General features: G+C 44.1%; 1 long non-coding RNA gene across 1 annotated transcript in view; it reads right to left on the bottom strand.

Moving 5' to 3' along the window:
* The window catches only part of LOC125105066 (uncharacterized), a 34,867-nt gene extending 24,207 nt beyond the window's left edge, over positions 1 to 10,660 (bottom strand). The window contains exon 1 of the long non-coding RNA XR_007128802.1: positions 10,582 to 10,660. This is a non-coding gene — a long non-coding RNA (uncharacterized LOC125105066). The remainder of the gene's footprint in view (positions 1 to 10,581) is intronic.
* Positions 10,661 to 27,873: the final 17,213 nt, after the last annotated feature.

The following is a 27,873-nucleotide window of genomic DNA, read 5'->3' as shown; positions in this document are numbered from 1 at the left end:
ACAGACAGAGCCATTTACTAATTTATTGATTATAAATCCTTACGGTCTTTTTAAGTTTTTAATGAAAACACATTTCTAATATTCATTATAATAATCAGTAAAGTGCCTGAGACAGAGAAGTTACAGAGATGCCTGAAGCTCTTGTAATAGCCACCTCTTGAGTGTGGACTTATTTATTTTTTCTTTTAAAGATTTTATTTATTTATTTGACAGACAGAGATCACAAGTGGGCAGAGTGGCAGGAAGAGAGAGAGAGGAGGAAGCAGGCTCCCCGCTGAGCAGAGAGCCCGATGCGGGGCTCGATCCCAGGACCCTGAGATCATGACCTGAGCTGAAGGCAGAGGCTTTAACCCACTGAGCCACCCAGGCGCCCCAAGTGTAGACTTGTTTTTTAATCAACTTTATTGAGGTATGATGTACATATAACAAAATGTACCTATTTTAAGTATATTAATTTAAAGGTACATCAGGTACATTAAAAGCAGCTTGATGAGTATTTCCAAAGGTATACACACATACAACGACCACTCCAATGAAGAAGGATGGAATCTCTCTATCACCTCAGAAAGTTCCTCCAAGCCTCTTTGCAGTTGGTCCTCCCTCCCCCTTTGTCCCCAAGAAACCACTGACCTGCTGTAATGATAGCTTACTTTTGATTGTTCCAGAATTTCATATAAATGAATTCATCCAGTATGTACTCTTTAGTGTCTGGCTTCTTCGTTTGGCATACAGTTTTTAAGATTCATGCATGTTGTGTGTATCAGTAATTTGTTCCTTTAAATTATTATTTTTTAAGATTTTATTTATTTATTTGACAGAGATCACAAGTAAGCAGAGAGGCAGGCAGAGGGGAGGATGAAGCAGGCTCCCTGCTGAGCAGAGAGCCAGATGCGGGGCTCAATCCCAGGACCCTGGGATCATGATCTGAGCTAAAGGCAGAGGCTTTAACCCACTGAGCCACTGAGGCACCCCTGTTCCTTTAAATAATTGACTTATCTTTAATTTGTATTGACTGTGCTGCAATTTATTTACCTATTCTCCAGTCAATGGATATTGGGTTGTTTCTGATTTTTTTTTTAAGATTCTATTTATTTATTTGACAGAGAGACAGTGAGAGAAGGAACACAAGCAGGGGGAGTGGGAGAGGGAGAAGTAGGCATCCCGCTGAGTGGGAGCCTGACGTGGGGCTTGATCCCAGGACCCTAGGATCAAGACCCGAGCCGAAGGCAGATGTTTAATGACTGAGCCACCCAGGTGCCCCTGGGTTGTTTATGATTTTTGCTTATTGCAAATAAAACTGTTATAAACATTCAAGTACAAATCTTTCTGTGGATATATATTTTCCTTTTTCTTGGGTAAATAGCACAGAGTGGAATTACTATTATGTTATGTATGCTGACTTTATAAAGAACTACGGATCTGGGGAGGCTGGCTGGCTCAGTCGGAGGAACACGAGATCTTGATCTCTGAGTTGTGAGTTCGAGCCCCATGCTGGGTGTAGAGATTACTTAAAATCTTTTTATTTTTTATTTTTATTTTTTAAAAGACTTTATTTACTTGAAAGAGAGAGCAAAGAGAGAGAGAGAGAAAGAGCACAAGCAGGGGAAAGGGGCAAAGGAAGAGGGAGAAGCAGATTCCTCGCTGAGCAGGAAGCCTGACATGGGACTTGATTCCACAAGCCCAGGACCTTGACCTGAGCTGAAGGCAGACATTTAACTGACTGAGCCACCTAGGCATCCCTACTTAAAATCTTTTTAGGAAGGCAGGCAGGCTGATCTGTTTTCCAAAGCAGTTGTGCCATTTAATACTACTATCAGCAGTGAAAAAGAGTTCATTTTCTTCATATCTTCACCAGTACCTGTTGTTGTCAGTCTTTGAAGTTTTAGCCATGCTGGTGGGTGTGTATCTTATCATGGTCTTTTTTTTTTAAGATTTTATTTATTTATTTGACAGAGAGAGTGAGAGAGCACAAGCCAGGGGAACAGCAGAGGGAGAGGGAGAAGCAGGCTCCTTATCAAGCAGGGAGACCAATGTGGGGCTTGATCCCAGGACCCCAGGATTACGACCTGAGCTGAAGTCAGATGCTTAACCATCTGAGCCATGCAGGTGCCCCTATGATGGTCTTAATTTGCATGTTCGCTAATGGCTAATGATATTGGGCATATCTACATTTATTAGCCACTTTTGTTTATCTTTTTTAAAGATTTCATTTATTTCTTTGTAAGAGAGAGCGAAAAAGAGAGCTTGCTGAGCAGGGGGAGGGGCAAGGGAGGGGGCAGAGGGAGAGGGACAAGCAGACTCCCTGCTGAGTGGGGGACCCAACATGGGTGACCCTAAAAGCCTGGGGTTATGACCTGAGCTAAAGTCAGATGCTTAACTGACTGAGCCACCCAGGTGTCCCTGTATATCTTCTTTAATGAAGTATCTGTTCAAATCTTTTGTCTATTTTTTTAAAGATTTTATTTATTTATTTGACAGATATCACAAGTAGGTGGAGAGGCAGGCAGAGAGAGAGGGGGAAGCAGGCTCCCCGCTGAGCCCAGGACCCTGAGATCATGACCCAAACCGAAGGCAGAGGGTTAACCCATTGAGCCACCCAGGCGGCCTCTTTTGTCTATTTTTATACTATATTTTTAAAAATTCATTCAGTAATTTTTTACTGAAGTGATTGAGGTAATCATGGTTGTTTCCTTTTTTTACAAGTAAGGAAAATAAGTTCTGAGGAAAAGGCTTACCCAAGCTTTCTTAAAGAAGAAAACCAGCATTTGTGGTAGCAACCCCAAGTTATTCTTCCCAACTGTTCTGCACAGGGAGGGTCTGATATCCTCAAGCTATGCCAAGTGATACCCATCTACTTAGGAGGCTTTACTCAAGGTACCTAAATATTTGAAACTGATCTAGAACCATCTGGTATTTTAGCTTCCTGCCTAGTAAAAATAAAATAAAAAATCAGACATTCACTTAATTAATAGAAGACACCCTATGTTCATGGATGAAAGGACTTAATATGGTTAAGATGCCAATGCTCCTCAAATCAATCTACAGATTCAACATAACCAACACCAAAATCCCAGCTGAATTTTTTTTTAAAGATTTTATTTATTTATTTGACAGAGAGAGATCACAAGTAGACTGAAAGGCAGGCAGAGAGAGAGAGAGGGAGAGAGGGAAGCAGGCTCCCTGCTGAGCAGAGAGCCCGATGCGGGACTCGATCCCAGGACCCTGAGATCATGACCTAAGCCGAAGGCAGCGGCTTAACACACTGAGCCACCCAGGCGCCCTCCCAGCTGAATTTTTTTAATAGAAATTGAAAGGCTGATTCTGAGATTCATATGGAAATTCTGGGGACCCAGTGTTGCCAAAACAATCTTGAAATATAACAAAGTTGGAGAACTCATGTTTTATGATTTCAAAACCTACTATAAATTCATAGTAATCAAGACAGGGTGGTGCTGGCATAAGGATAGACACTGAGTAATAGATAGAATTAAGAACCCAGAAGTAGGGGTGCCTGGGTAGCTCAGTGGGTTAAAGCCTCTGCCTTCGGCTCAGGTCATGATCCCAGGATCTTGGGATCGAGCCCCTCATTGGGCTCTCTGCTCAGCGGGGAGCCTGCTTCCCCCTCTCTCTCTGCCTGCCTCTCTGCCTACTTGTGATCTCTGTCTGTCAAATAAATAAATAAAATCTTAAAAAAAAAAAAAAAAGAATCCAGAAGTAAACCTTTACATTTATAATCAGTTGATTTTCAGCAAGGGTGCCAAGACAATTCACTGAAGGAAAGAACAACCTTTTCAACAAATGTCACTGGGACAACTGGGTTACAAAGGAATGAACTGGACTCCCACTTCACACCTTAAACACCATATATTTCTTTTAAGAAATACAGGAAGAGGGGCGCCTGGGTGGCTCAGTGGTTAGAGCCTCTGCTTTCGGCTCAGGTCAAGATCCCGGGGTCCTGGGATCGAGCCTCACATCGGGCTCTCTGCTCAGCAGGGAGCCTGCCTCCTCCTCCTCTCTCTCTCTGCCTGCCTCTCTGCCTACTTGTGATCTGTCTGTCAAATTAAAAAATATATATATTAAAAGAAATACAGGAAGAAATCTCTGACCTTGGAGTGGACAAAACACATGTAACAGAAGAACACAGCAGATAAACTGAACTTTATCAAAATTAAAAACTTTTGCACTTTGGGGCGCCTGGGTGGCTCAGATGGTTAAGTGACTGCCTTTGGCTCAGGTCATGATCCCAGAGTCCTGGGATCAAGCCCCGCCCCCGCATCGGGCTCCCTGCTCAGTGGGGAGTCTGCTTCTCCTGCTCCTTCTATTGTTCTACTCTATATCTCTGTTAGATAAATAAATAAAATCTTTAAAAAAAAAAAGCCTAATACTTAAAAAAAGAAAAGCACACTTTTGTGCTTCAAACAGCACTATCAGGAAAGTAAAAAGACAACCTAGAGAATGAGATAAAATAATTGCAAATCAGAAGTCTGATAAGTGGCTTGTATCTAATGTATATAAAGAACTCTTACAATCCAGTATTAAAATGACAAATAATCCAACTAAAGAATGAGCCAAGGATCTGAATAGACATTTCACCAAAGATATGCAAATGGCCCCTAGCCATCACAGAAATGCAAATCAAACCATAATGAAATACCACTTCACCCCTAGTAGAATGACTATGACCAAAAAGACAGATAACAACAAGTGCTTGGCTTAATAGCCAAAAGATGGAAACAACCCAAATATTCATCAATTAACGGACAAGTAAAATTTCATACCATGGAATATTATTTGGCAATAAAAAGGACTTAATTACTGGTTATGTGACTACAAGAATGATTTTTTTTTAAAGGATTTTATTTATTTATTTGACAGAGAGAGAGAGAGCACAAGTAGGGGAAGCAGCAAAGGGAGAGGGAGAAGTAGACTCCCCATTGAGTAAGGAGCCTGATGCAGGGCTCCATCCCAGGACCCAGAGATCATGACCTGAGCCAAAGGCAGATGCTTAACTGACTGAGCCACCCAGGTGCCCCAACATGGATGAATCTTGAAAACATAATGTCAAGTCAGTCACTAAAGAACATATGTTATATGATTCCATTTATATGAAATGTCTGGAGCAGGTAAAATTATAGAGATAACAGATTAGTGCTTGCTGAGATCTTGGGGAGGGAATGTGGGGGAAATGGGGACTGAGTGCTAATGGAGACAGCAGTACAATGAGTGCTAAAATTGATTGTGGTGATGGTTGCAGAACTCTGTGAATGTACTAAAAACATTCATTTTTATACTTTAAGCCACTAGATGAATTATAAAAAAAACATTGTGCAAATATCCACTTTTATAAATTATTAGACACTTTCTTAATTGGGAAACAATTTTATAAATACAGCTACATTACTGTTTTGTAGATAAAGCACTTTTTTTAGAAGCCCACAGAGCATAACACAAAAGGATAACATTATTCAATACACTTCATATTGGTTAAGTTATTTGCTGAAATTATATCTCTATGGTGCATTGATCCTGCTTCAAAGGAAGGTATAGCAAGGATTTCCAATATGATGATGAACAATGCGTGGACTGAAAAGCAGAAGAAAATACCCATAGAATTGGATATGAAGTAAATATTGTGTTTTCTTCAACGTTCTATCTATATTGTTTTGAAATAAAAGAACATGTTCTAAATATTACACACTCACACGAACAAGAAAAGTGACACCATCAGTAAAACATGCAGAATACATCCTTAACACATTCTCTCTCTCTCTCTCTCAATCTGGCGGCTCTGCCACATCCAGAAACAACTAGACAACTGTTTGGGGGGAAGGCTTCTCCGCCCAGTATCCCCAAGGAAAGGAATGTTTCCGACCTGCCATCTTCAGGGCTGGCACTGTTTGCACACCTAACCTAGGTTGAGAGGGGAGGAGCCCCCATATACACCAGGGTGTCTTTTTTTTTTTTTTTTCAGGGAGTGCTCCTGTGTTTTCATGGTAAGAGGGGAACGGGGGTGGGGGAGTGGCAGAAGACACTTTGTGGGTCCCCCTTTCCTAGGGTGCTCTGTCGAAAGAGGCGCCCTCAGCGAGCAGCACTGCCACCTTGTGGCCGGGGACGGTACCACCTCTGGTTGAGGCCCTGGGGACCCCCAGTAGGGCTCGGTCATACTAGGCAGAAGAAAACATTCCGGTAATTCATTAACATTCTTTCAAACATCATTTTTATTGTCCTTTCTTAATATAGAAGTAACTCATGCTCGCTCAATAAATTTTAGAAAGTTGAAATAAGAGAAAATAAAAACTGTCAGCCCAACCAAGAAAGATAACAAAGGTTGGGCACTTGGATGTATATTTTCCTAGTCTTTTTTTTTTTTTTTAACAAAAGTAGGATTAGACAGTACATACTATTTTTTCCATAAGCTAAATATACTGTGCCAGTATCCTTCCACTTGTTAAACATTGTTCTGCAATTTTTTTTTAATTAAGGAAAAATAATGGTCTCCTATACACAAGTCATCCAGCCTCAACAATTGTCAGCACATGGTGGATCTCACAACATTTTCAATGCCCATGCCATATTCCTTTCTTTAGGTGGTTGGGCCATAGTTTATTTAACCAGCAATAAAGAGTTGCGCATTTAAATTATACGCAATTTCTTCACTGACGTATTGTTACACTGGGACGAACGAATCTGTTGCTGAATCTTTACAGAAGTGCATGGTTATTTTCTTGGATGAATACTCAAGTTAAAACGGATATGAACTTTGTAGGATGTCTCATATATTATCCAGATACTTTCCAGTTAGGCTGAATTCGGAGCCTTTTGAAATATAAAAAAATGGAGCAACTTCTCCACATGTAACAGTTAGGAGAAACTATTAGAGAAAACTTACAATAATAAAAAAATACTGTAAATTCAGCAACACTTCATTTCTTTTAAGACTTATTTTGTTTTAGAGAGAAAGAAAGAGTCAGAGCATGCATGAGCAGGGGGAGGGGCAGAGGAAGAGGGAAACAAGCAGACTCCCCACTGAGTGTGGAACCCTATGCAGGGCTCAATCCCAGGAGCCTGAGATCATGACCTGAGCCGAAATCAAGAGTCAGATGCTCAACCCAATGAGCCACCTGGGCCCCCCATAAATTTAGGAACAGTTTAAAGGGAGTTTTATTTTTATTAATCACAATTACACCTATATACTTTTCCTTCCAATCTTTGATTTTCAAAAATCCAATACCACAGAGAAGTTTAAAAGAATAGTACTATGAGGGTGCCTCAGTGGGTTAAAGCCTCTGCCTTCGGCTCAGGTCATGATCTCAGGGTCCTAGGATCGAGTCAGGTCATGATCTCAGGGTCCTAGGATCAAGTCCCAGATCGAGTCCCGCATCAAGCTCTCTGCTTAGCAGAGAGCCTGCTTCCCCCCCCCTCCCCCGCACCCTGCCTGCCTCTCTGCCTACTTGTGATCTCTGTCTGTCAAATTAAAAAGAAAAAAAAAATAGTACTATGAGCATCCCTACTCTCTATCAAGCTTTAACAATTTTTAACATTTTGCAACTTTGCTCTTTCTCTCTCTATATATATATATGCATGAGTTTCTGCTGAACCTTTTTTTAAGGTTTCACTAATTTATTTTAAAGATTTTATTTATTCATTTGAGGGAGAGAGAGAGAGCACGAACTGTGGGTGGGGAGAAAGCATGAGCTGGGGAGAGGCAGAGGGAGAAGCAGAAGCAGAACCCCCTCCCCCTCCCACTGAGCAGGAAGACCTCTGCAAAGTTTTATCCCAGGACCAGGAGGTCACATGATCTGAGCTGAAGACAGACATTTAATCAACTGAGCCACCCAGGTGCCCCTTTAAGTTTTATTTATTTAAGGGCACCTGGGTGGCTCAGTTGGTTAAGCGACTGCCTTTGGCTCAGGTCATGATCCTGGAGTCCCCGGATGGAGTCCCACTCAGGCTCCCTGCTCTGCAGGGAGTCTGCTTCTCCCACTGACCTCTCTCCTCTCATGCTCTCTCTCTTTTTCAAATCAATAAATAAAATCTTTTAAAAAATACTTCTTTAAGTTTTATTTATTTAAGCAATCTCTACACCCAACATGGGGTCTGAACTCACAACACTGAGATCAAGAGTTGCATGTTCTTCCAGCTGAGACATCCGGTGTCCCTTGCTGAACCTTTTGAAAGTAAACTGCAAACATCACACCCCTTTACCCTTAAACACATTAGCATACATCTCCTAAAATAAAGGTATTCCCTTACATAACTATAAAACCAACAATAATTCCATAGTATCATCTAATATTAGTCTATATGAAGATTTCCCCAATTGTCCCTAATTACAGTTAAAAAAAAATCAGGTGTGATCCAAGCTCATGAATTGTTGCATTGTTTAACCCAGATTAGTCTCTTCTTTCTTTTTCCAAGACATTGTCCTTTTGAAGATTGCAGGCCAGCTTTCTTTTTTTTTTGGTAAGGTTTTATTTATCTTTTTATGAGACAAAGAGAGAGAAAGAGCACAAGCAGGTGGAGCAGTAGACAAAGTGCAAGGGAGAAGCAGGCTCCCCACTGAGCAGAGAGCCCAATGTGGGACTTGATCCCACGACCCTGGGACCACGACCTTAGCCGAAGGAAGACGCTTAACCAACTGAGCCACCCAGGCGCCCCAGGCCAGCTTTCTTACAGAATGTTCCACATTCTGGATGTAGTGATTGCTTCCTCATTGTGTTGTTCAGCCTGTTCCTCTGTCCCCTGTGTATTCAGCAAACCCAAAGTTAGGTTCAGAGACCTTCTATAAAAGAGGTGTGCCATACTTGATCATATTATTTATTAGTCCTGCTTGTAAACCATTCTTTCCTCTGAGGTACATGGCCTATATAGTACTCAAGTATTTGTTAGATAAAGAATTTGCTCGCATCCTCGTGCAGTGATTTTTAAGAGCCAGTGTATGGATCACTGTTGATTTCTTGTTTTGTTTGTTTTTAATATTTTTAAAAATTTATTTGACAGAGAGAGAGAGAGACAGACAGAAAAAGAGCATAAGCAGGGGGAGCAGCAGAGGGAGAGGGAGAAGCAGGCTTTCCCCTGAGCAGGGAGCCCGACATAGGGCTTCATCCCAGGACCTGAGCTGAAGGCAGATGCTTAACTGAGCCACACAGGTGCCCCAATCACTGCCAATTTGAAGATATTTTCAACAGACATGAGCAAACGAGGAAAACAGGGACTATGGAATGAGTTTTCGAAAAAGCCATTTTTATTTCATTTCAAAGACTTGGTAATTCACCTGACAAATTACTTACCAATTCCAAAGGGAAAAATAGTAATTTAACAGTGGAGAAACACAGTCACCACCATTCTCACCAAGTGATCAAAATTAACATTTCTCAAAATAGGACAAACCAATGTCATGTGCCTCTTGATGTGATATACTGAGAAAGGACACATCACTTCTGTGGTATTCTTGGCAAAAATGCACTGCCTGAATAAGATCATGAGGAAACATCAGTCAGACTCCAACTGAGGGATATTCTACATAATAACTGGCCTGTACTTAAAATTTTAAAAAGTCAATGTCATAAAAGACAAAGAAAGGCTGAGGAATTGTTCCAGATTGAAGGAGACTAAAAAGACATGACAGCTAAATGCAGTATGTGATCCTAGACAGGATCCTGGACCAGAGAAAACAATAGCTCTTAGGAGGAGGAGGAGGAGGAAGAAGAGAAAGAAGGGGGAGGGGGAGAGGAATGGAGAAGTGGAGAAGAGGGAAGAGAAGGAGGAAAGGAGGGAGCAGGGGAGGAGAAGAAGGGAGGGAGGAGGGAGCTGCAGCAGCAGGGGGAGGGGGACATTATTGGGACACCTGACAAAATCTGAAGAAGGTACATAGATTCAATAATAGTACTGTATCAAAGATATTAAATTTCCCGATTTTGATAATAGTACTGTAGTATTTCAGGTTAAGAGATGCCATATGTGGGCGCCTGGGTGGCTCAGTGGGTTAAAGCCTCTACCTTCAGCTCAGGTCATGATCCCAGGGTCCCGAGATAGAGGCCCACATTGGGCTCTCTGCCCAGCAGGGAGCCTGTTTCCTCCTCTCTCTCTGCCTGCTTCTCTGCCTACTTGTGATCTCTCTGTCAAATAAATAAATAAAATCTTAAAAAAAAAGAGATGCCATGGAGCACTGGGTGTGGTGCAAAAATAATGAATACTGTTATGCTGAAAAAATAAAAAAAAACCTAAAAAAAAAAAAGAGATGCCATATGTGCAACTTACTTTTAAATAGTTTAGGTAATAAATTTATTTGTATAGAGACTACTTTCTCTCTTTCTGTGTGTGTGTGTGTTTGTAGAGAGAGAGAGAGAGAGAGAGAGAATAAACCAAATATGGCAAAATGTTAGTACTTTGTAAATATGAGGGAAGGGCATATAGGAGTTCATTGTACTATTCCTGCAATATTTTTATGTTTGCAAACGTTTCAAAACAAAAGCTTTTTCAAAAGCAAAATCTGTTTGTAATTTATCACTGTCATTCCCATATTATTAGAATTAAAGTTCGTTTATAAATGAAATGATGTTGATAGTAGCTGGTACTTACTGTCAGTGAGCTTCTTGGCAAAGTCAAAAGTTAGCCAGCCCCTGGTGGGACTCTACTCCAGTCCTTTTTCCCAGTGCAAAAAATCTGGAAATAGGAGAGGCACTGTTTTAGTGTGTGTCCCTGAAAGGATGGACTCCTGTCTTCATCCAGAGGCAGGACAGTGTGTCCTCACTACTAGGCCAAGAACAGCTTTGTGGTGGCCTTATGGGGCATGAGGGACCCGCATCCCCATATCTTCTTGGGCACCCATCTATATAGCATACAACGCGAGTGCCCCTGGAAAGGGGAGTCCCCCGCTCTCTTGGCATGTGACTGGCTGGGGTGTCCTGGGGTGCACCAGAGCTGATCATAGGGATGGAGTTGACATCTCTGTCTCTTTCTGGAGACAGCAATCACAGAGTGAGAAAATCATGGCAAGTGATAAAAGTGGGCTCTTAATTAAGCCCCTGGCTACATGGGGCTTGAGTCTTGATGGCAGGGTTGGGATTTAGCTAAGCCGGGGAAAGGGGGGTGATCTTCCTTTCTGGGGGTCCCTTAATACACTCAGTAGGTGCTCAGAAAGTGGCAATGTTGTCATCATAAACTCCAGAAAACAGGGGCAGCCAAGACTCTGAAGATTAGACCAGATCTTGCTTCCTATATCAGTTTTTGGTCAGAATATTTAGCTGACCAAATAGAACCTGAGGTGTGCCAGAGGGAAGGATGAGGCAAGCTCCCCTCCTTCTTCGTTATCCCAGGAGAGCCTTGGAGGATGCAGGGTGCACAGAAGCAGGTGAGATTAAGAAATGGAGCTCCATCCTTTTGGGCAGAAAAAGCAGGAACTTGAATCTGCTCTGTGAACCCTAGGAGGGCTGCTGGACAGGGTAAGAAGTTTCTGCCAGGTGTCTGGATTCCACTGACAGCTCTGTGAGCGCAAGTGAGGGTACAGGCTGGGGGTGGGACCCAGAGCAGGGGAGAAGCTGGAGTCTCAAGTGGGAAGAGGAGGTCACACAAACTTAATCAGGCGGGGTCAGGAGAAGCTGCTTCTGTGCTGGACTGGGGCAGTTATTCCGGATTCAAGGAGGGCTGGGGGCCCCAGTCAGGGACTAAACAAACAGGGCAGTGTTTGGAGTCCCTATTAAGGATGGACAGGGGAGACTTGGGGGAATGGGGAGCCAGAAATAGCCACAAGGTCGTGAAGACAGGGAAACAGGGATGAGAATGGGGGTGGGGTTGAGCACCAGCCTTACTGCTGAAGGAGCTAAACGAGCTTCACCTGTGGTGAGGGTCAAGCCTCAGGGGCGGGGCTGAGGAAAGGTCTGGGGGAGACTGGGTCACTGGGGAAGACAGGGTGATGGCTGGGGTGGGGGTGGTAGGGGAGGACAAAGACAGGAGGGCAACCCTAAGTCCCTACAGATGGACACTCAGTAGGTGTGAGTGTCAGAGGCGGGAGAGTTCAAGTCTAGCCTCAAAACAGGTTCAGGGAACAGAGGGCCAGAGATGTGGTCACGGGGAGAGGTCAGGAACTCCTGACTTCCTTGGGGTTGGGGGTGGGCTGCCTGCCTGGCCTTGCCTGCAGAAGGGATTGGCTCTTGTCCACGCTGCATCACCAGCGGAGGGCACGGAGGCTGCGACGTGGTTTCACACATGCCTGTCCCAATCCAAGCGACCTCAGGAGCTCCGTCTGCGACGTAAAAAGTTCCGTCCCGACCAGGCAGAGCACAGGCCCCGGGGTGGCACATGCTCGCGGCCCGGGGCGGTTATTCTGCCCGCGGCTTCCACCCCTCCCGGCCGGCTGCCGGGGCCACGCGGGCGCCCAGTCTCCGCCTGGTCGGCTGCGGCGGCGGAACCGGCTGCGCGACAGCCGAGCTGCCGCCGTCCGCACGTTCCCGCCGGCTCAGCGCCAGCGGGCGGCGCTGCGAGCGAACGGAGCCGAGACCTTGACCCCGGCCCAGCCCCAGGGGAGTGAGCGCCGGGCCTGGGAGCAGTCCCTGCGCGCTCTCTGGCTCGCTCGGTGGGAAGTCCGGCCGGCCGGCGGGCAGCAACCCAGACTCTCCCGAGCCCAGGGCCTCAGGGAGGACAGCTCGCAGAGCACAGGGTCCCGTCACCGGCTCGGGTTGCGGGGCCCCGGGGGCCGGATCCTGGGAGGGCGGGGGCGAGAGTGGCTGCGGGGCGCGACAGCTGAGAGGCCGCTAGGTGCTCACTGAGCAGCGCCTGCGACCCGCACGAAGCTGAAGTGGAGGGTGGGAGGGAATCATTTGCGCCCTAGAGAGGGAGGTTTTGCTGGTCCCTAGGTGAGGCAAACTAGAGCCCACCCCAGCCACGTCCCTACTCCACGCGCCCATTGCCGGGCGCAGAGGCGCGGTTGTTGTCATAGAAACACTTGCTCTGGAGCTCGGAGCTCTGACCTCAGCCCACCGCTTTGCAACTCGGCAGGCTCTTCCGCCAGCCGCGTACACACGACGTAAAATGTCTGTCATTTCTTAAGCACGTACCCTGCACTCAGGACTGTGCCCGACACCCGGATAACCCAGATTGGGGTACTTGCAGTCGACCTTCCCTCCCTGTGCCACCCCTGAAGCAGGATTTAGCAATTCCTCTCACTTCTCCAAAAAATCCACTTACACGAGAGCTTGATCTTGTAGATTTTTTTTTTTAATTTTTATTTTTTGAAGGCTTATAGAGGAGACGAAGAAAAGAGGGGATTTTTATACATACAGCGGGGTGCAGTATTTCATTCCACTAGATATCTCTTGCCTTATTTGCCTTTTTGGGTATTCCTCATCCACGCTTTTTCTGAGAGGCCTCTGAATCTAGCCCGGTCCCAAGCACGCCCTCCCAGACTTTCCTCTGGGCTTTTGAATCTCTCCTCCTTTCCCACGAGGAAAACAGCAGCTGGGGCCTGTCTTCCCGTTACTGCTCTTGAGAAGTCATGCTCAATAAAAACCCTCTCATGACCAGCGTTCCCTTTCCACAGAGATCAACAATAGTTTTACTTCTGAAACACGTGGTTTCCTTCATACAATTGCCCTACAAATTCACACAGGATAGGTATTATTCCCATTTTACAGATGAGGAAACAGAGGTTTAGGGAGATTAAGTAACATCCCCAATATCACATGTGATAAGGACTGAACCAGTTTTTAAACCGAAGTGGTCAAGCTCTTTCTCCTGCCCCAAACAGCCTCACAGAGGAGGCAGTTTAAACAGCTACATCTGAAGTGATGTCTTCTGGCACATTTATGAGCATTCATCACAGAACTGTTGTGTGTGTGATGTCCCTTGCCTCATTCTGTGCTTCTTTGGTATTTGGACTCCAAGCACCATTTCTCAGATATAGAAATCATGTCAGAAAGTTAAAATGGATGACTTAGTTACCCATATTTCTGTCATTATTAGCAGATACACTTGTAGCAGAGGTACATAGTCTTGCTTAATCCTCACAACTCACTAAGAGATTAGGGCCGAGGTAAAGCAATTCCTTCTCACCCAATGTGAACTCCTCTATGGAAAATTCTGACATATGGTATTTTAAAATGTAAGGCCCTGTGTTGGGATGCTGGGGTGGCTCAGTGGGTTAAGCCACTGCCTTTGGTTTGGGTCATGATTTCGGGGTCCTGGGATCAACTCCTGCATTGGGCTCTCTGCTCAGCAGGGAGCCTCTTTTCCCTCTCTCTCTGCCTGCCTCTCTGCCTACTTGTGATCTCTCTCTATGTCAAATAAATAAATAAATAAAATCTTTAAAATATATATATATAAGTCCTGGTGTCACAGATTTCAGATTAATTACAAATACTATAGAAAACTGCTATATGAATACTACATGTTCATACTATACTATAAATACAACATACTATACTATAATACAACATAATTACATGATAAGATCTAATGTGTCAGGTGCTGCCCTAAACACTTTACATAGTCACTACATAGTCATTTGGTTATTACAACAATCTTATAAGGTACTATTATTTTTTCAAGTGTTGTTTCTTTCAAAGATATTTTAAAATTGAAGTTTTATTTATAGAAATAAAACATACAAAATTTTAAGTACAATTCTATGAGTTTTGACAAATGAAGTTACTCACATAACCTTGACTTCAAGATACAGACATTTCCATCACTCCAGAAAGTTCCCTCTGCCCTTCTCAGTCCCTACCATCCAAAGAAACCATGGTTCTGATTTCTTATGCCACAGGTTAGCTTTGCTTTTTCCAGAATTTCATATAAATGGGATAGTCTGGCTTTTTTTTTTTTTTTTTTTTTTTTTACAGATTTTATGTATTTATTTGGCAGAGAGAGAAACAGTGAGAGGGAGCACAAGTAGGGGCAGTGGGACAGGGAGAAGCAGGCTTCCCACTGAGCAGGGAACCCGATGCGGGGCTCAAACCCAGGACCCTGGAATCCTGACCTGAACCGAAGGCAGACGCTTAACGACTGACTGAGCCAGTCAGGCACCCCCATAGTCTGGCTTATTTAACATAATCTTTTTGAGATCTATTTAAGTTCATGCTTAAGCACATATGTAACATTAGTAGTTTGTTCTTTTTATTGCCCAGTAGTATTCTATTGTAGGAATACATCACAGTGTGTTTTCAGTTTACTTGTTGATGGACATTTGAGTTGTTTCTAGTCTTTGGCTATTATGAATTAAGCTGCTTATAAACATTTGTAGGCAAGTGTTTCAGTGGACAAAGATTTTAGTTTCTCTTGGGGAAATACATACACTGAGTAGTGTATATTTAACTGTATAGGACACTACCAAATAGTTTTCTAAAGGTAGTAGTATACTAAAGTAGTATACAAAAGAGGAAACTGAGGCCCAGCCAGGTTCATTTATTGCCCCCAAATAACTTGTGCAAGCATGTGTGTTCTGGAGTCTTCTCTCTCCTTGGATAGAGAGAGGTGGGAAGAAAGAGGGTGTGAAACCCACGGGGAGCTAGCCTTGAGCAGCGCCCTGTGTCCTGGAGGAGGGGCCATGTGCAGTCAGGGCCAGGCCCCTGGGCTCCAGCCTGGGGTGTAGCAGACCACACCCCCTGGCTCGCCACTGTTCCCCCAGACGCCCCCAGCAGGAAGCAGCGGGTGGGCAGGCTGGTAAGCTGTCCTTTCTACCCGGGCTCTGGTGAAACACGCGGTAGAGTAGAGCGCTTGGCCCAGGATGATTCTCTGCGGACAGGTTTCCACCTCTTGGAGGGGATCCGGGAGCCCCCTCCGGGCTTCGCGGGAGTCTTTCAGACTTAGTTGCCCCAGCCGCCGGCCGGCCGCCTGCCGAAGCCAGCAGCAAGCACAGCACATGCTGGGCTCTTAACGTCTTTTTGTCTCTTCTCCACTAAGTGATATTTCAGGAGGCAGCTCACAAGGGGAAGTGAGATCACATTTGTATCATAAAATCAAGCATCTCGGTTGAATTATCCTTTGGCTGGAAAGACACTAACTCACGGATTCTAACAATAGAGTTGTTGACATTGAAACAGGAGTGGAGGAAATGGATTTTTTATAGAGAGGAAATCGATTTTTAAATGCTGGCATTTGATACAGACAGTCATTTGAACCAGATAATACCATCCAACATACAATAGGTAATTGACTAAATAGAAAGCAAACACATTTTCATCAATGAGAGGGCAACTGTCTTTTTATTTAAAATCTGAAGATACACTCTCAGGAGGCCCAATTTCCCTGGCAGCTTTCTATCTTCCTCGTCCTTTCACACTAATATTTTGATTTCTTTGAAAGGAGGAAGCAAAAACACATAGGAAGAGCACATAGGAAGTGCTCTTGATGAGAAAAGATTAAAGTCTAAGAGGCATAATCAATCTACAAGTTGTGCTTAGACCCCCCACTGGGTACTCAGGTTAGACAATGGGGAGGCTCCAGAAGAGGTGAGGACTGGTCGTTTTGCTGGGGAGCCAAGACTTGGCCAGAAGAAGCAATCAGAGAGCCATAAAGGAAGATCTATACAATTATGGCACTCGCCATGAAAATTCACATGTCCCAAGACCATCATCATCCTACCAAAGCTGCAAAGTTCTCTGAGACTCATTACTTTTTAAAAATTTAGGGGCACTTGGGTGGCTCAGTTGGTTGAGCAACTGCCTTCAGCTCAGGTCATGATCCCAGAGTTCTGGGATCGGGTCCCACATCAGGCTCCCAGCTCCACAGGGAGTCTTCTCCCTCTGACCCTCTCCCTCTCATGCTCTCTCTCTCACTCTCATTCTCTCTCAAATAAATAAATAAAATCTTTAAAAAATAAAAAATAAAAATAAAAATTTAACTTATTGAGGGATGCCTGGGTGGCTCAGTCAGTTAAGCGGCTGCCTTCGGCTTGAGTCACCATCCCAGCACGCTGGGAGAGAGTCCCACATCGGGCCCCTTGCTTCACAGGGAGTCTGCTTCTCCCTCTGCCTCTGCCTGTACTCTCTCTATCTCTCTAACAAATAAATAAATAAAATCTTTAAAAAAATTTTTTTTTAAAGATTTTATTTATTTATTTATTTGACAGGCAGAGATCACAAGGAGGCAGAGAGGCAGGCAGAGAGAGAGAGAGAGAAGGAAGCAGGCTCCCTGCTGAGCAGAGAGCCCGATGCAGGACTCAATCCCAGGACCCCGAGATCATGACCTGAGTCGAAGGCGGCGGCTTAACCCACTGAGCCACCCAGGTGCCCTAAAAAATTTTTTTAACTTATTGACTATGCAATACATTACCAAGATTCAAACATTAGGAGATGTTAGGAACATTTTCACAAAGGTCTCCTGCCTATGTCATCTCTTAGCTACTGGTTTTCCCCCACCCCTCCTCCACTGTTATTAGTCTGATTTCAGAGTTTCTTTATGTGCTAATAAGCACATAGAAATAATCTCCCCTCTCTCGCACAAAAGGTAGCATACTGTTCACTGTTTTACATCTTGCTTTTTCCCCTAAACTTATCTTGAAGATCTTTCCATGTCAGCATTCAGAGAGCTTCCTTGTTTTAAAAAAAAAAAAAAAATGTTGTGGCGCCCGGGTAATTCAGTCAGTTGGGTGTCTGGCTGTTGGTTTTGGCTTGGGTTGTGATCTCAGGGTGGTGATCTCAGGGTTGTGGGATCGAGCCCCACGTCAGGCTCTGCTTGTCCCTCTCCCTCCCACTTTGCCCCCCTCCCAACATGTGTGCTCTCTCTCTTTCTCTAAAATAAATAAACAGATAAAATCTTAAAAAAAATTTTTTTTTTTCTTCTTTCTGATGCCTGGGTGGCTCAGTCAGTTAGTGTCTGCCTTTGACTCAGGTCATGATCCCAGGGTCCTGGGTTGAGTCCCTCATTGGGTTTCCTGCTCAGTGGGGAGTCTACATTTCCCTCTGCCTCTCCCCGAACTGGAGCTCTCTGTCTTTCTCTCTCTCTCTCTGGTAAAAATAAATAAATAAATAATCTTAAATAAAAAAATGTTTTTCTCACAGTGTGATAGTGTTTCACTGTATGAATGAGCCATAAACTAATTATCCATTCTTCTTATCTAAGGACACTTAGGTTGTTTCCAGTATTTTTGCTATCACAAACAATAATGCAATGAATGACCTGGTATATGTGTCATTTTGCCCCTAAGTTATATCTTTGAGATGAATTCCTTGAAGTGGGATCGCTGGGGGCAAAGGTAAGCGCATTTTCGATTTTGAGAGATATTGTCAAATTGCTCTCTGCAGAAATTGTCCCACATTACCCTCTGTGTTTCTCCACACCTTCACCTCCACGGTGTCCTAGCAAAGGTTTAGAGTTTTGCCAAACTCTTAACGAAAAATGTTCTCAGTGCCATTTTAACTTACACTTGTGAACAAGGTTGAGCATCTTTTCATATATAAGGACTTTTGCATTCCTTTTCTATGTATGGTCTTTTATATCCTTTGCTTATTTTTCTACTGGGTTATGAGTGGGTTTTGTTTCTTGTTTTTGTTTTCTTTCTTTTTAAAAGAATTTTTTTAAAAGGTTTTATTTATTTGACAGACTGAGATCACAAGTAGGCAGAGAGGCAGGCAGAAAGAGAAGGGAAAGCAGGCTCCCCGCTGAGCAGAGAGCTCCATGTGGGGCTCCATGCGGGGCTCCATCCCAGGATCCTGAGGTCATGACCTGAGCCAAAGGCAGAGGCTTAACCACTGAGCCACCCAGTCACCCCTAGTTTTTGTTTTATTTTTAAAAGCCCTTGGTGTAACAGGGATATTACACCCTGTTTAGTTATTCAAGTTGCAAATATTTCCCCACCTTTTGACTTTGCTTATAGTATTTTTGCTGTGCAGGAGTGTTTTCTTTCTAACCTGGTTAAATATATCAATGTGTGTGTGTGTGTGTGTGTGTGTGTGTGTGTATGCTGGTATGAAATGATCTTTCCACTTTAAGGGAGGAGCTTGTTAAAACAGCAGGACCCATTATATACATTTTTATAAGACTATTTTTCAAGTTTATTTATTTATTATTTATTTAAATAATCACTACACCTAACATGGGGCTTGAACTCATGACTCTGAGATCAAGAGTTGTATGCTCCACCCACTGAACCAGCTTTATAAGACTGTATGCAAGCATTTGTTGCTAATTTGATGCTAATCCCCTCCCTTGCCCCACATTAGTACATAAGATAAATAAGCCTAATATGATAAAAAGTGACTGTCCCTTTCAACAGAAAGCTGTCCATAGCCAGCTATTTTTAGATATTTTTACTTACTATGTACTAATCACATAAAGAGCAGAGATTTAATTCCTTGACCAGATTCAGAACTGAAGACATGGGAAAATCTCAATTTAGGATATCTTTTTATAGACTGTACCCTTTCATATCAAAGGAAGAAGTATCCATGAAGGGAACTGATGCTCTAATATATATAAGATTATTAAAATGAATATTTTAGTTTTTTAAAAGATTTTATTTATTTATTTGACAGAGATCACAATAGGCAGAGAGGCAGGTAGAGAGAGAGGGGGAAGCAAGGTCCCTGCCGAGCAGAGAGCCCGATGTGGGGCTCAATCCCAAGACCCTGAGATCATGACGTGAGCAGAAGGCAGAGGTTTTAACTCACTGAGCCACCCAGGCGCCTCTAAATGAATATTTTAGAACAGAATATTTAGGTAAGCCACAATCATAACAAACTCTAGGTCTACCTCCATCCACCAAAAATCAATACATATTTCACAGGTGCCTTGTTGTGGCAAGGCACTGCCAAGCACCATGGGGAATATAAAGAAATCGAAGGGTCATTGTTCATATTTACCCTTTGTTATTTTATGTAATTTTGCACATAATTATATGACAATTTAGGTATTAAGTCATCTTTCCAAGGTGTCTGTCTGGCAAGTCATCCAGAAACTTTGCCCAGGAGAGAACAAATATGAGTAACTCTGTGATTTTTGTTACTAAAATTAAAAAAGGGAAACAGTTGATACTTCACTTCTCTTTCACTGGTTTCAAGGGTGATAAGGAGGCCAGATGGCAGCTTCCCTCAAACTGATGTAACTTGAATTCTCTCTACATGGCCCCCTTCATGGAGCGAGTAGAGGTGTATGACATTTGTCTTACCCCTCCCTCCTTCATCCTCCCATGCCAAATTCATTACATCTTGAGGGTATACTTTTATGACCATTGCCTTTGGGGCAATAGTGTAGTGTCCCTATAAACCAGGAGTAATTAAACAATCTTTTTGTTATTCCTCTTGTTTTATGCATTTGAAGTGGTTAGTTAATGTGTTTGGGGGCAGCGACAACAGGTAATATTGAATGGGGAAGTCTCAAAATACATTGATATTTTTGCATTCATCCTTATGGAAATAATTTCCATGTATAAGGTAGTAGAGATGGAGAACTCTCTACCACCCTTCATGTTCATTTTCCATAGTACAATGGGCTTCTAGAAAGGGATTCCCATCCAGGAACTGTATTTCTAGCCCCCCTTATATCTGGGAGGGACCATGTGCTAAACTCGCATTGGTGGAATATAACAGAAGTCAACCGTGCACCACTTTCAAGCCAGGTTTAAGAAATATAGGAGCCGGGCAACCCTCTCGGGTCCCCTCCCTCCTCGGGAGCTTTGTACTATCACTTTGCTACCATTCAATAAACCCTGTTTTGCTGCCCACCAGAAAAAAAAAAAAGAAAAAGGAAAAAGAAATGTAGGTGCTTTCTCTAAGTGCTCTCTTTGCTGACTGGCTACAGAGGATAACAAAGTCCTAGGAGATGGTGGGGCAGTGCAATGGAGATGGAAGGAATGCCCTGGGCCTGAGTCACCAGAGAAAGAAAAAGATACCCACCAAGTAGAAACACCAGCATTGGACTCTTATGAGGGAGAAATGAACTTCCGTGGTGGTAGACTTCTGAAATGTTGAGGTTTGGGCATTACAGCAGCTAGCATTACCCTAAAACATAAATCCTTTCATTATAGGGGGCTTCTTCCTGGAATATTACTTTGATGTGGGATGTAGACCAGTTGTTGATCTTGGCTACATACCTTTGTCCCCTCTGTCCTTATGAAGTTATAACTACGCTGACTCTTCTGTCTTCAGCCGTGTTCTCAGTGACCTGAATGAACAATGGAAGGTCTAAAATGAAATTTGTAGGGCACCTGGGTGGCTCAGTGGGTTTAGCCTCTGCCTCCGGCTCAGGTCATGATCTCAGGGTCCTGGGATCGAGTCCTGCATCGGGCTCTCTGCTCTGCAGGGAGCCTGTTTCCTCCTCTCTTTCTCTCTCTCTGCCTGCCTCTCTGCCTACTTGTGATCTTTTCCTGTCAAATAAATAAATAAATAAATAAAATCTTTAAAAATAAAAATAAAATAAAATGAAATTTGCAGACAAACACAAAACTGAAAGGGATCGCATGATGATGCTGAGTGAGAGAAGCAGGAGTCAAAATTATCTAGACTGGAATGATGGGTTAAAAGGAACAGGACGAAACTTACGCACTTATGGAAAGGATATGCTTTCGTAGTCAGTGGTTTGGAACAACTGCAGTGATTTCTACATCATGATGAATTGGGCTTAGGCAATGTTTGATAAGCAGAGAAAGAAAAAAAAAGGGATCATTTTTACCAGGTGTCAGGGAAAAGTGATTTTTGTGCTCCATGAGATGTGGTTTACTCTCCAGCTACCTGAATAAAGAATCTGGGTCAGAATGTTTTGAATTGTCATCCATACCCACTTTGAGTGGGTTCACTTCCCTCCACCTGGAAGACCTTGTTTATTTAAAAAACAAGACACGAATCAGAAAGGCTGGATTCAGAAAGATTAAAACTTACAGCTTGTTTTTTTTAAGTGCCAACTATTTGCCAAGAAAATAAATAAATATCTAAAACCTACAGCGTTTAAAATTCATTAAAACTCACATTTAGAGAAAAATGGGGACTCATCCTGCGTCAGACTATCTGGGTGCTGACCTCCGCAGTGAAATGGAATATGGTTCTGTGTGAAATCACCATAACAAGAATCACTCATCTTTATAGCTCTGTGGAGTAGAGCAGTCCAACAGAAATATAATGCGAGTCATATATACAATTTTAATTTTCTATTAGGCACATTTAGAAAAAATAGAGAACCAGGTGAAATTAATTCTAGTACTATATGTTACTTAACCTCATAAATTATCATTGCAACATATATCCTACATGCAGAATTATTAATGAGATTCCTTGCATTCTTTTTTTTTTTCATGATAAGTATTCAAAATCCAGTGTCTGGCAGGCCATCTCAATTCAGACTCACCACACTGCAAATATTCAGGAGACACACGTGGCTAGTGGCTGGTGGACGGGCACAGTTTTAGTGAGGGACTTTGTCTCCTCTAATCCTCTGCTGTTAGGTATTATTATTCACATTTTACAGACAATAAGAAGTTTGCAGAAGTGAAGCAGTTACTCCAAGGCCCACAGCCATAACAGAAGAATCAGGGCTCGAACCCAACTCTCCCAATGGGCAGTGTATCCTGGTGTTAAGTAGGCTGGCGTGGAGTCACATGGAACCGGCTTCAAATCCTGACTCTGTCAGCTACTCAACTGTGTTACCTTTGGCACATTTTTTTTTTAAATTCTGACACGTCATTTCATTATCTGAAAAATAGTGATAATAAGAACCCTCACAGGCTATTGCGGGATTAAATGGGACAATGTGTTCAAAGCGCTCAGCACAGCGCCCAGCCGTGGCAAGTAGAGTGGTCATTACCTTAACACGATTGGTGCTCTTTCCATCTTCTCCATGTGGCTTCCCAGGAGCTGTTTCCATTCAGCAAGGCTTCATTCATTTACTAAGCAGCAGCGAACTGGATGGTGGTTCTGACTCCCAATGGGCCTCATCCCTCAACATCACAGCTGCTTTGTTGTCCGTTTTTGTTCAAAGATATCGTTGCCAACTTCCAACAGCACAGGGTGTGATGACTTGACAAACCACAAAGCAAACCAGAAATGTTTGATGCCAACTTGCGTCCCATTTTGAGACCCCCACCACCACCACCAAAGAGCAACCTCATGGCTATGGGGATCATGGGAACACCTGTCACTTGGTTCTGGGACTGTCCACCCCTTCTTCAAGCCCTCTGCAATCCACACAGCCCAATGGAGGAGGTAGAATGTTCCCAAGCAGGAGCTGGGTGTTCTCTCAGCCTCCTCCCTGCCTGGCACTGATATGCTCACTTATCTGCAGTGTCGTACATGACCCCTTCCCCCAGAGTCAGGCTTAAATGCCCGCAAGCCAGTAATAGTGTGTTTTTTACCACCCTGAATGAAATACTTTAATAAAATATGGGGTTGGAGTCTCAAACCCACAAGCAGAAATATTGTGGTGCTCACAGATGCCGTGAGTGCTGGTCTGTGACTGGCCCCCAAGCATTGGATTTGCCAACACCGAGCAATGGGTTTGCTGAAGACAGACTCTCAGGAGCTTGACACATAATGAAGGGAATCATAGTTCATTTACTCACTCAACGAATATCTATTGAGTCCCTACCGTGGACCAGGCATTGTTGGGGGTGTTGGGGAAGCCATGGTGGGCAAAAGACAAAATTACCACCTTCTGTGACCTTCTCTTCTGGAGGGAGATGTAGCTATAAATCAAATATAGGATTACAAACTCTAGTAAGAGCTGCAGAGGAGAGGGAGCAAACCTCCGAGAGATCTGATCTGGTCTGTGGGTCAGAGGAGGGTTAGACCACAGGATAGCATCCAGGGAAATGAGCTCATGTCCCACTCATAAGCCAGACAGCTCAGGATTTGGCCTGGACTCGAGAGAGCTAGGCTTGGAGATGAGGGAAGAACCCACCAGCCTCTGAACTGTTAGGGGATGGCAACTGTAGCTGACCATCACGATGGCTAGGGTAGAGGCCCTGGGCTCCTGGCATTCAATGGGTAGAGTAAGGAAATGGCAGCTACAGAGAGTGGGAGATGGGAAAGGCAAGAATAGGGAGGCTGGCTTCAGCTGAGCACAAGCAAGTGGTATTAACCCAGTGGAGAGGGCGGGCCTGGGGTGCTAGGGTCTCATCCAGTGTGTTGGGGTCTGGCTGCTAGACATCGCTGCATTTTTTATGCCCTTGACTGGCCTCCGAAGTGTCAGATTGTGAAAACACGATGATAAAGCCCCCCAAAGGTCCACAGTTGGGGGTTTGTGTGAGTAGCCCAGCTTACGGTCCCTTGAAACAAGTGGCATTCTCTCAGGGGACATTTCTAGGGGCACGAATAAGCAACAGATAAAATAACCACCTGGCATATCCAGAGTCAATATAAGACCTCGGACATCAAACACATCATTTACTGTAGGCTCTGACTCTTTGGGGACCCACTCTTCCCTCACTTTTGTAGATCTACCCACAACTGGAATGCCTACCAAAAGAAAAGAAGTAAGAGTAGGGAATCTTTATGTTTATGGTCATTTAAGCAAATGTAAATTAAAAACCATTAAATACTTTCTTAAAGCAAAATTTGAAAAGCGACTTCCATCATTAAATAGTTAACACTTTCAGTTCTTGTGTTTTATTTATTTGCCAGAGAGAGAGAGCACACAAGCAGAGGGAAAGGCTGATGGGAGAAGCAGTCTTCCTGCTGAGCAAGGAGCCCCATGGGGAACTCGATCCCAGGACTCTGGGATCATGACCTAAGCTGAAGACAGAAAATTAACTGACTGAGCCACCCTGGCATCCCCATTTTCAGAACATATAATAGCTAAGACTCCAAGGCTAAACTGAGCATAGAAAGATAAGCAAAATCAGACACAGTCCCTATCCTCATGAAACTCACTGGCTAATGGGGAAGGCAGCTATTAATTAAATAATTGCACTAACAGACGCATAATCATGCAGAGACAGGAGTACCATAAAGATGAGGTATGTCTCATTGCAGGAGCTTATAACAGCCCAACCGATCTGCTGGGGTTCAGAGAAGTTGTTTTCTTGAGGAAGTGACAATTGAGAAGATCTGAATGATAAGGAGGAATTAACCAGGCAAAGAAGGGTGGAGGCAGAAGAAGGAGAACATTTCAGACAGAGGGACTGGCATGTGCAGAGGCCCTGTGGGAGGCAGGGAAGCAGGGAGAACTAAGGAACTGGGGGAGTGCTCTGGGAAATGGAAGGCAGACAGGAGGACAAGAGCTGGACCATGCAGGGCCTACAGCTGTGTTGGGGTTGTGGGTCTTTATCTTAAGAACAGAGGGAAGCAGGGCACCTGGGTGGCTCAGTGAGTTAAGCCTCTGCCTCTGGCTCAGGTCATGATCTTAGGGTCCTGGGATTGAGCCCCACATCAGGCTCTCCACTCAGTGGGGAGCCTGCTCCCCCCCACCCTGCCTGCCTCTCTGCCTACTTGTGATCTCTATCAAATAAATAAAATCTTTTTTTCTTAAAAGATTTTATTGATTTATTTGACAGAGATCACAAGTAGGCAGAGAGGCAGGCAGAGAGAGAGAGGAGAAAGCAGGCTCCCCGCTGAGCAGAGAGCCCGACGCGGGGCTCAATCCCAGGACCCTGAGATCATGACCTGAGCCGAAGGCAGAGGCTTTAACCCACTGAGCCACCCAGGCGCCCTCAAATAAATAAAATCTTTAAAAAAAAAAAAAAAAAAAGAGGAGAGGGAAGGTACTGAAGGCTGTAACCAGAGTGGGATTAGAATGGGGCAACGGTGTTTTGGGGAGAGAAAAAGGAGGTTATTGCAATCGTCCTAGGCACAAGATAATGTTAGTTGTCCCCTCACTTTTGGCACTAGGGTGATGGACAGAGGGGGAGGCTCGGGCTAGAGATCTATCTATGTGTGAGAGCATTGGCATATAGGGTACTTATCATTGGGCTGGGGAAGAAAGCATACAGGAAGAGAGAAAGGAGCCCAGGAAAGATCTTGATGAGCCTCAACATTCCATGGCTGACTGGAGACGAGCCCACAGAGCAGCCAGGGCAGTGGGATCAGGGAGTGAGAAGGGCACCAGTAGAGGGGTTGTCCAGAAACCTAAGGGAGAAGGGTGATTCAGGAGTGGCCCACGGGATTGAACGCTGCTTAGAGGTCACTGAATGTGTTCTTGGAGGTCAAGAATGAAACTGAAGATATCCACTAGATCTAGTGAGTCAGAGGTCACTAGATCTTGACCTTGGGGAAAGATATTTCCATGGAGGGTTGGGGCTGAGGGTGAGGAATAAATAGGAAGTGAGAACATGGAGACAGCAAGTAGAAACAACTCTTTCTGGAAGCTTGATTATTCTGTTAGAACATGCAGTTGTGATGTTGAAACCCGGGCATTAGGATTCACTGAAGCAAGTACCATATTTCAATGGAAAGAGAGCGATCATTTGTCAATGGGAAATCCACATAGTAACAAAACTGGTGCTCCCCACTTAGTGAATCTGTGGAGCATTGATTCTGGTGGGATTGCTACATATATCATGGCAGGAACAAGACAAACGCTCTTCATTTGGGTATGCGTCCATAAACCTAAACAGCATGATCTGGACATGCAGATGGTTTGGTAAACAATTACCGACACGGGGGCATTTTTAGCCTGTTGATTTGGTAGAAACAGGAAGTGACAGCGAAAGAGACTGATCACAGTGATGGATGTGTGCATCAGAATCCCTGCCTCCTGGGGCGCCTGGGTGGTTCAGTCAGTTAAGCATCTGCCTTCAGCTCAGGTCATGATCCTGGGGTCCTGGAATCGAGCCCCCACATCGGGCTCCCTGCTCCCAGGGAGCCTGCTTCCCCGTCTCCCTCTGCCTGCAGCTCCCCCTGCTTGTGTGTTTTCTCTCTCTCTTTCTGTCAGATAAAAAAATAAAAACCTTAAAAAAAAAAAAAAGAATTCCTGCCTCCCTCACAGCATGTAGCAGCACCCAGATCTCCCCACCATTGCCGGGATATCTCGTCCAGCACCAAGGTCCCCTTAAAACCAAGAGGAAGGGTCTGTTCTGGAAACTCAGGTATGTGACATTCATTCAAGCTTCACAGATGGGAACCATGAGGGACCCGGGGACTCAGAGACTGCCACACACATTAACCCCCTCAGCTATGAGACCCAAAGTCAAAGATCCTTCAGTCATGTTGGATCCTAATACTTCACACATTTTGACCCATTTAAAGACTCTGACAGCACTCACTGGGTACTGAATAGGAGTAGGACTCTTTGTGCCTATGCCCCAAATTTCCTAACTAACAGCCAATAACCAGAGGCTCCGTTTCAGAGGCTGGTACCCCTCCTTCTATTTTATTCTTTGTACCTGGAAAGAAGCAGATCCTGAAAGGTTGAAATACATGTCAGGAGAATAGAGAGTGTTTGAAACCTTCAAATTGGTGTTCATTAAGGCAAGTATCTTTATGGAACATCATATCGACAGCAGAGATGGTATACACCGAGCTCTGGTTCTTTCTTAAAAATGGCTTGAAACACAACTGAAACATATTTATTCAAAGACCGTGCATATATTAAAGAGAAGAGTTCTTAGAGACAGTTATTTGACAGCCATAGTTGTCTATGTTCAGACATCCGGTCCTTGGTTCTCCTCATTCCTGAGCTCCTCCTTGGCTTTAAGAAAGACACCGAGCTGCCAAGTTCACTTGCCTGCGCCACAATGCTCTCTAATAAATGCTGATGTCCCCGTGTCTTTGGAGGAGGAGGACGAAGGTGAGCCCAGGCAGGACCCCCAACTGGACAGGACCAGAGGGCCCTGGGTCTCCCGGTGGAGGCACCCATTACCAGGGAAAGAAGGCAACCTTCTGCTTGGGTGAATAGAGAGTGCCTGGAAAAGACCTTTCAGGGCAGGGGTGGTTGGGGAATGGCCTCAGTGACAAAATTCCCCCTCTGTGCAAGTCAGGAATCCTCTAACTAGAGTTAGAGATAAAATGAAAATGC

The sequence above is a fragment of the Lutra lutra genome, chromosome 7, assembly GCF_902655055.1.
Source record: "Lutra lutra chromosome 7, mLutLut1.2, whole genome shotgun sequence".
In the NCBI taxonomy this organism is placed as follows: domain Eukaryota; kingdom Metazoa; phylum Chordata; class Mammalia; order Carnivora; family Mustelidae; genus Lutra; species Lutra lutra.
Note: the sequence above shows the minus strand (reverse complement) of the source record. Positions and strands in the feature narration are given on the sequence as shown.